The sequence below is a fragment of the Silene latifolia genome, chromosome X (assembly GCF_048544455.1).
Source record: "Silene latifolia isolate original U9 population chromosome X, ASM4854445v1, whole genome shotgun sequence".
Lineage (NCBI taxonomy): Eukaryota > Viridiplantae > Streptophyta > Magnoliopsida > Caryophyllales > Caryophyllaceae > Silene > Silene latifolia.
This window is the reverse complement of record NC_133537.1, coordinates 111237215-111245276: the sequence shown is the minus strand read 5'-3', so window position 1 is coordinate 111245276 and position 8062 is coordinate 111237215. Positions and strand designations below refer to the sequence as shown.

The 8062-nt window shown below is 34.6% G+C and overlaps 1 pseudogene; it reads right to left on the bottom strand.

The window, feature by feature from the left end:
• Positions 1 to 1012: 1012 nt before the first annotated feature.
• Positions 1013 to 1112, bottom strand: LOC141625435 (small nucleolar RNA R71; annotated as a pseudogene).
• Between the last annotated feature and the right edge of the window lie 6950 nt (positions 1113 to 8062).

Sequence of the window (8062 nt, the reverse complement as noted above, 5' to 3'; positions counted from 1 at the left end):
CCCATGAAACCCTAGTGCCTTTAATCAATTGCTTACAAACCCCTTTAATTACATTACTTTGTTTTCATTAATTTACATTCATCTTGTTGATTAGTTTAGATTACATCTCATCTCAACCCAAATTTGAGACACCCTAAGACATAAACTACGTACAATTGAAATCCTAAATCAATACCCGTCCCTTGGGATCTGACCTTTACTTACCACTCCACTAAAGAGTAGTTTGTGGAGTTAGAAATATTGTTTTGGTTGATAGCTTTGACGACGAGATAATATCACACCAAAAATGGCGCCGCTACCGGGGACGGTGTTCAATTGATTTAATTTTCATTAATTGTTTTTAGTTGTGTCTTTCTTTACCTTAGGGAAGTCAATCTCCTCAAGGTTGTTCTAATTGTTTTCTAGTTGTTTGATGTTTTGCATGAGTAGGAGATCACAAGGTAATTTATTACCTATTAATTTCGAGATTTAAAGGACATTAACCAACAATAGAAGAGTTGCTAGAGGTACTTCAAGGGTCGTAGGTATTGGAGAGATTGTGGAAATTCAACCAAATAACATTGAGTTTGTTAATCCTTTTGCAAGAGAAGGAGAGGATAACCCATTTTCAAACCAACCATAAAATCAACCTACAATGCCTAAATTTTCATCACATTCCGTACCAACCGAAGAGAACCTACCAAACGGTACTCCTACACCACCACATTTAACCGGTAATTTCATTGCCAAATCCGCATTCATACAATTAGTTGAGAGGAGTCAATTTGGAGGGATGCCTAGTGAAGATCCTCATTTACATATGAAGACTTTTTGTGATTATTGTGATACAATTTCTTAAACCGGAGTTACTCAAGACCAAATCCGATGGTTATTGCTTCCTTTTTCCTTGATCGGTACCGCAAAGCTATGCTTGAAGAGCCTAGACAAGGCTACCCTTGGTATCGATTCATGGAAGAAGTTAGTACTTGCCTTCTACAAAAATTCTATCCTCCGGAGAAGACAAATATGTTGAAAGCCCAAATCACCGGGTTCAAGCAAAGGGATGAGGAATCATTATATGAAGCATGGGAGAGATTTAAGGACACTTGTCATTCTTGTCCACACCACGGACTTAGTGAGTGGTTCCTTAAGCAACAATTTTGGAATGGCTTATATGAAAACTCACGCAATGTGCTTAATATGGGATCCAATGGGAGGTTTACCGAAGTTGATGACAACCAAACATGGGACAAAATCGAAGAAATTGCGGTTCATAATTCCCAATATAGTAGGCCTCGAAAGGCCACTAGAGGAGGAAATCATGAGGTAGATTCCATCACACAATTGGGTGCTCAACTAAGTGCTCATATCGACACCATCAACTTGAAGTTTGAGAAGGCCATGGCTAAGCTTGTTGAAGCTTCCAAATCACCCAAACAACATGTTAATGCTATGGTGGTATCATCCTCAATCCCAAATGGAGTATGTGAAAATTGTGGAACCTTGGGACATGACCAAAACGAATGTAGGGGAACAAATGAACAAGTAAATGCTTTCCAAGCATACAAGAGTGGTACCCCTTATTCTAACTACTATAATGAGAACACCAAATTCCATCCAAATCTCTCATACAAGAGCCAAAATGTTCAAAATCCTCAACCAACATACACTCCACCTCCAATGAGAAACAAAGCTCAAAGACCCTTTTTCAACCAAAGCCAAGGATATCAAAATCAACCTTCCTACAACCAATCCAATGACCAAAGCTTTGATGTTCAAAAAGTTGTTCTCCAAATGGAAAAGAACAAACAAGAATTCTTCACCCAAATGTAAAAAGATAGACAAGCTAAAGAAATAACCATCAACAACATACTTGCCCACACCAAAATGTTAGAGACTCAAATGACCCAATTAGAATCTTCTAACTCCCAAAGGCAAAAGGGGCAATTACCTCCTCAAGGTAACCCACCCACAAGACATGAGACGGTTAGTTCCATCCATTTGAGGAGTGGTACAAGATATGAGGGGCCGAAGAGGCCAATTGATGAAGATATTGTGGATGCTAGTAGCAAGCAAGGAGTTGTGGAGAACTCTAAGGAAGAAGAACCTACTACTAACGAACTTTCAAAGAAGAAGAATGGAGAAAAGGCTAAGAATGTTGATGAGGAGTTTATTGTGATTAGACTTCCATTCCCAAGTCGCAAAGCTAAGCCTAAGCTTGATGAGAAACTTGGAAAGTTCATGGAAATTGTGAAGAACTTAGAAGTCTCAATCCCATTCACGGAATTGATCAATCATACCCCAGCTTATGCAAAGTACATGAAGGATATTCTTACCAAGAAGAAATCCATCCGAAAGTTGGAGACTATTGCCTTTACCAAAGTGAGTAGTTCTATTCTTCAAGGGAGTTCCCCTCCAAAGCTCAAAGATTCGAGAAATGTTTCTATCCCATGTACCATTGGCGACACTACAATCAACAAAGCATTGTGCGATCTTGGAGCAAGTATAAGTGCCATGCCATACTCGGCATGTAAGAGGATAGGAATGGGAGAGCTCAAGTGCACCAACATTACTCTTCGAATGACGGATCGATCAACAAAGATACCTTTAGGGGTATGGGAGGATGTGCCCATAATAATTGGCAAATTCTTCATCCCGGTCGACTTTGTCATTGTAGACATGTAGGAGAATTCCAACATTCCTATAATCTTAGGAAGACCTCTCTTGCATACCGCCGGAGCGGTAATCAATGTGAAACATGGAGAGCTCACACTTGAAGTAAGGGATGAGATAATTACTTTCAATCTTGACAAAATAATGAGAGCTCCCCGATTACATGAGCCATGCTTCATGGTCGATCACTATAGCCGAGAAAGTGATAGGAAGAAGTTAGCATCTCTATGCAAAGATCAAGCCATGGGTAAAGAAACATCACCCACATGGAAGGAGAAAATGGATGACCTTCAAGTAGGTCTATTCGGAGAGCATGGAATTTTCAACAACAATGAGAGCTTGAATAGCTCACCTATCATGACAAGTAATGAAGAAGGCCTCATTGGCTCAAATAACAAGAAAGGAGAGTTGCTCTTGTCAACTCATGACATCATTGGGGAACAAGCTAGTGAAGTTTGTGGTCTCTGGGACGAGAATTTGAAAGATTGGTCAATCCTTATATTTGAAATGTTATGACCTTAGACCAAGGCTTTGTTGATCCTTGTCATCACTTCGACTCAGAATACAACAATGGAGAAAACAATGCACGAAGGTCTATTCAAGATCTTTATCTTGAAAATGAGCAAACCTTCGACTACTTCTACAAGGTGTTGAGTAACATCAACAACACCTTGGCTTTGCCCCCTTGATACCTCTCATAAGAAGGAGAGTTTGGTGGAGTCCTCCCTAAACCACCATTTGTAAATATTCTAACTCCCTAACTATAATTTTATTTCCTTTATTGCAGCTTTGTCAGTTTTGGATTTGCATTTTTGTGCTTTATTACAAGATTTTTGACAAGAGAGCATGTGAGGGAGGTATTTTAACATGTTTTAATGTGTAGTGTTTAATCAAGTGTGGGGATGATAAATGCTTAGGCTAACCAAGCCTTTGTAGTACAACCCACAACATTTAACAAGGAAAGGAAGAAGGAATGACACGGGAAGAGGAATCCCCACGAGCAGACCTGAGCTCGTGGGAGCTGAGGGCAATCCGAGCGTCTCCATGCTCAATCTGCGCGTCCTACTGTTGGGACTGTTGGAAAATGTGTCCTCAACAATAGTGCGATCACATGATTTAATATCATAATTAAATCTCATATTAATAATACGTAAGGGATGATTCATTTATATAGTCAACTGATCAACATTAATCGGTAACGATTAGCTTGCTAGAGTTTGACGTTACTGTCGTGGGACGGTGGTGGTCAGCTGATCCCTTAAGGTCAAACCTAAAGGATGATGCCTAATCAGATAAATTGATTAATTGTATGATGATACAAGGTGATCAATTCCTTAAAATAGAACAATTCATTTGTAAGAGAGAATATTGATATCTTATGGTAATGTGATTAAATAAGATTTATTTTAGTAATTGAAATACTTTATTACTAAAATTGTTTATTGTTTTTGAAACAATTGAGATAAGAATGAATGGTTAATTATAATTACAAGATGTTGTGAATTATAATTATATGACCCATTTTATTTATATGATCAAGTATCACTAGTCAATTTTTTGTATGTAATTTAATTAATTTGTAAAATGATATTTATGTGATAAATATGCATTAAATTAATTAATAACATGTAACATACTACATGTGACATATTGTGTAACAAATGACAAATTGACAAAATAAAATGGTAGTCCATTTTATGTAAGTGGACCGAATAAGAGAAGTTAGTAGTGGGTTGTGCTTATATTATTTTATGTGATAAGATTTAAAAAATAAGCCTACACTACACTAGCCTTACATGCCTAAGGTTTTGATAAGAACAAAAGGAAAAGTGAAGGACCATATATTGGTCCTCCACCCCTCCAAAAACCGGTGACCACACCTACCTACAAGTACTTTTGTTCTTATTTTTACTCTTCTCAATATTCCATTCATTGCACATGCAAAACATTTCTTCTCTCTCATATTCTTGTTCATCTTTCTCTAAAACTAGAGAAATGATGATTAAATTTGTTCAATCGCATTACTAATATTATTAATGTAATATATGAGTATTAGTAATCAATTTTAAGGTAAACTACTAAACAAATATCTAGCACATATTATTTAGTAGTGATAAGAGATAATCTTAGGTGCAATCAAGAGGAGTGGCTTCTATACTTGAAGTATTTGGAGGATCATGCTATTACTCATCATAGCTCAAGAACAAGTAAAGGTAGGAGACCTTACTTGTGCCCACAAAACCGAAATTAACAATGTAAGGGACATTGTTTTCTTATACATCTCTTATTTTGTTATGCATGCACTAGATCTAAAGAACAAATAATTAAGATGTTAATTAGTTCACTATTAGAGGATTCTAATAATAGGTAAATAAACCTAACAAGTGGTATAAGAGCATAGGATGTTGCGTGCATAATCGGTTATTGTTTTTCCGAGTTAAAATGTTAACATATAAAACTAAAAATTTGTGATTTATATGAGTAAGCCACGAAATTATTACGAATGTTATATATTCTGGTCCTTAAATATTTTTAGGTCATTTTTATGATTTATGGAAATTTATTGCTCATTTTAATGATTTTTAGTGAAATAATTACATTTTTATGATTAAAATGAAATTTTATTCAGTAAAATAAGTTAATCTTCACTAATGGCTGTGGTATTTTAGTATGACCTCACATGAATATTTTATGTATTGAATGTATAATATCATATTAATGTGATTAATATTTCATGATTTATGAAGTTTTAGTGTAAAAATGGAATAAATGAAGGTTAAAAAGACTAAAAATTGTTAAACTTACTCTATGACCTTGAAAATTTTATATGACCTCCCATGAATATTTTACAATTCAAGTTGTGTGTAAAATCGCGTATTAATTGGATTAATATTGCATGATTTATGATTTTTATGAGATAAAAATGGATTAAAGGAGGTAAAATGGTTAAAAATAGTTAAACTTTGAATTGGGCCATAAAGCATTAAAATGTTGTCACATGTATTATTTACAGAGTGTATATAAATTTCTAGATTAAATGATCTCATTTAGCATGATTTATGAATTTTTAGAGTAAAAATGGCATAAATAGTGACTATTTTAGCATAAATAGCTAAAACGAATTGCATAGCATGAGAAAATTATTTTAAGTTGTATAAATATCCCACTAATCAGATCTAAGGTTGTAAAATTTATTGGGTTAATTTTTGGATAAATTAGATGTTTTATGAGATAAAACCGATAAAATGCAACTATATTTTCTCAAAATTAATTCGAAAATTTTAACATGATTTTTGACATTATGAGTGTCATGGAAATATTCCAGAATGTTCAAAAATTTAAAATTCAAATTTTGAAATTGTTGTAATTTAATTTGGATTTATTTCATAAATGTTATGATTTTAAGGTCAAAAATGAGCATAAAACTTAAATCAAGTTGAATTATTGTCAAAAATTGAGTGATGACTAATTTTTGAGTCCTAAGAGTGTTAGGATAATTAACGTGAGCTTAGATGTTATTTCAGTGTTAATTTGTGATTTTAAGAAGTTATTATCACGCATTTCCATAAAACCGGGTATATATACGATATAAGTTAAATAGGGCGATTTGGCACATAATTTGGCATGATAGGTACATATTATATTGCTGCATATTTCAAATGTTGAATGCCTTTTATTTATATAATTTTGAATTATGTAATTTTATCTTAGTATGGCCTTAGTTTTAATCGATATTACCCGTAATGAAAGGCAATATTGATTCGGTTGTAATTTAATGTGATCTCGTATTACTTTTATTTTTATTAGTTTTTCCATTTTACAAATGTATAATAGGAATAGCTTTGTATTTTTATTATTATTTGTAATTATGGAGCTTCTTCAAGACGGTGCCTTTCGGAAAGGCGTTCCGACAAAGACGATGTTCTTGGGAGGCGTGCCACTTGAAGATTCAAGGGACCAAAGGAGTTGGTTTCCAAATATGTAATAGATTATTTGATTTTATATTTAAGAAAGTCCATACTAGGAAATTTTTATTATTGCTTTGCATTTCTTTTAATATGTTACATGCATTGCCAAATCGCCATAAAAACACATGCATATCATATCGAGTCATCGACCGTGTCAATTATAATTATCGTAGTTCACTGCTTTAGTTCACTTAAAACGTTATAGATAATAAATTGACAAGACCTCTCACATATAATAATTGAGAAATAGCCTTACCAAATAGTAGAAACCATGAATCCCAATTTCATAAGAGAGTTAAGCCGGCTTCACGGTAATACAAACCTTGTTACGTTGGGTAAGTGGGTAATAAAAGTTTATTACATCGAATTTGGATTGAGCTCAACGGAAGTATTCGTGACCGTAGTCGCATGTGTTCCGGGCTAAAGATGAAAATTAGAGTAATTTTTATCGACAGAGAGTTCTAAAAGTAGAATCGATTAAGAGGTTAATCCACCGAGTTATATTAATAAGGGATGACTCGGCTCACCGTACCCGTATTAATATGAATTTGGATCTCGGAATCATTTATATAGTTGGGTGGAGGTCACCATATAAATGCAATACTTGTAGTGTAATTCCCGAGTATTATTGAAACGATAGATGTTAATTATTTCCTCCATTTCCGTTTTTGTAGTTAATTATACGCAATGAATTCATCTAATACTCCTACATCAATTACCGTTGATACGTGGCTCCAATCATTTGATGAAAAATGCTCCGAGTATGACAATGATACGATTAGAGAATTACGCGTTGGCATTGGTCAGGATGGAAATTTTTTCTTCTTCACCACCTCCACACGACCCACTCCAACATTATTGCCCACCACCTTGGAAAGAAAATCTTGTGAAGAAAATCAAATAAAACCCAAGGCATCCATATTTGAAGAAACAAGGATAAATATTAAATTCAGTGGGAGTTCTAGCAAGAGTGTCCTTGTGAATGAAAGGAATATTGGTATTAATGAAGGAAAGGCAAAGATGGATGAGAAACCTAAACCCGATAATGAATTGGAAATGGATAGTGGGACTACCAAAACCAAGACCAAGAAGGGTGCCCAATCCTATGAGGAATGTCATTATTGTAATGTCATGGGCCATTGGAAGTGAAATTGCCCCAAGTATTTGGGAGTTCATATCAAAGTTGGACATATTACTCCAAGTGGGACTTGGAAATGTGGAAAAGTTAAACAAGAGTGATATGAATCTTCGACAAGGAAATGGAGCTAGGGTAGCCACCACTTCAAGAGGGACTTATGTACTTGTTTTAGCTAAAAGCTTTGAGTTGTAATCAACATAGTTGTTATTATGTACCGATTATGTCTAAAACATTATTTCCATTTCTATGTGAGACATGAAAGGATTTATACTTTGCCATCAAAGACAATTGTTGCATATTTTTG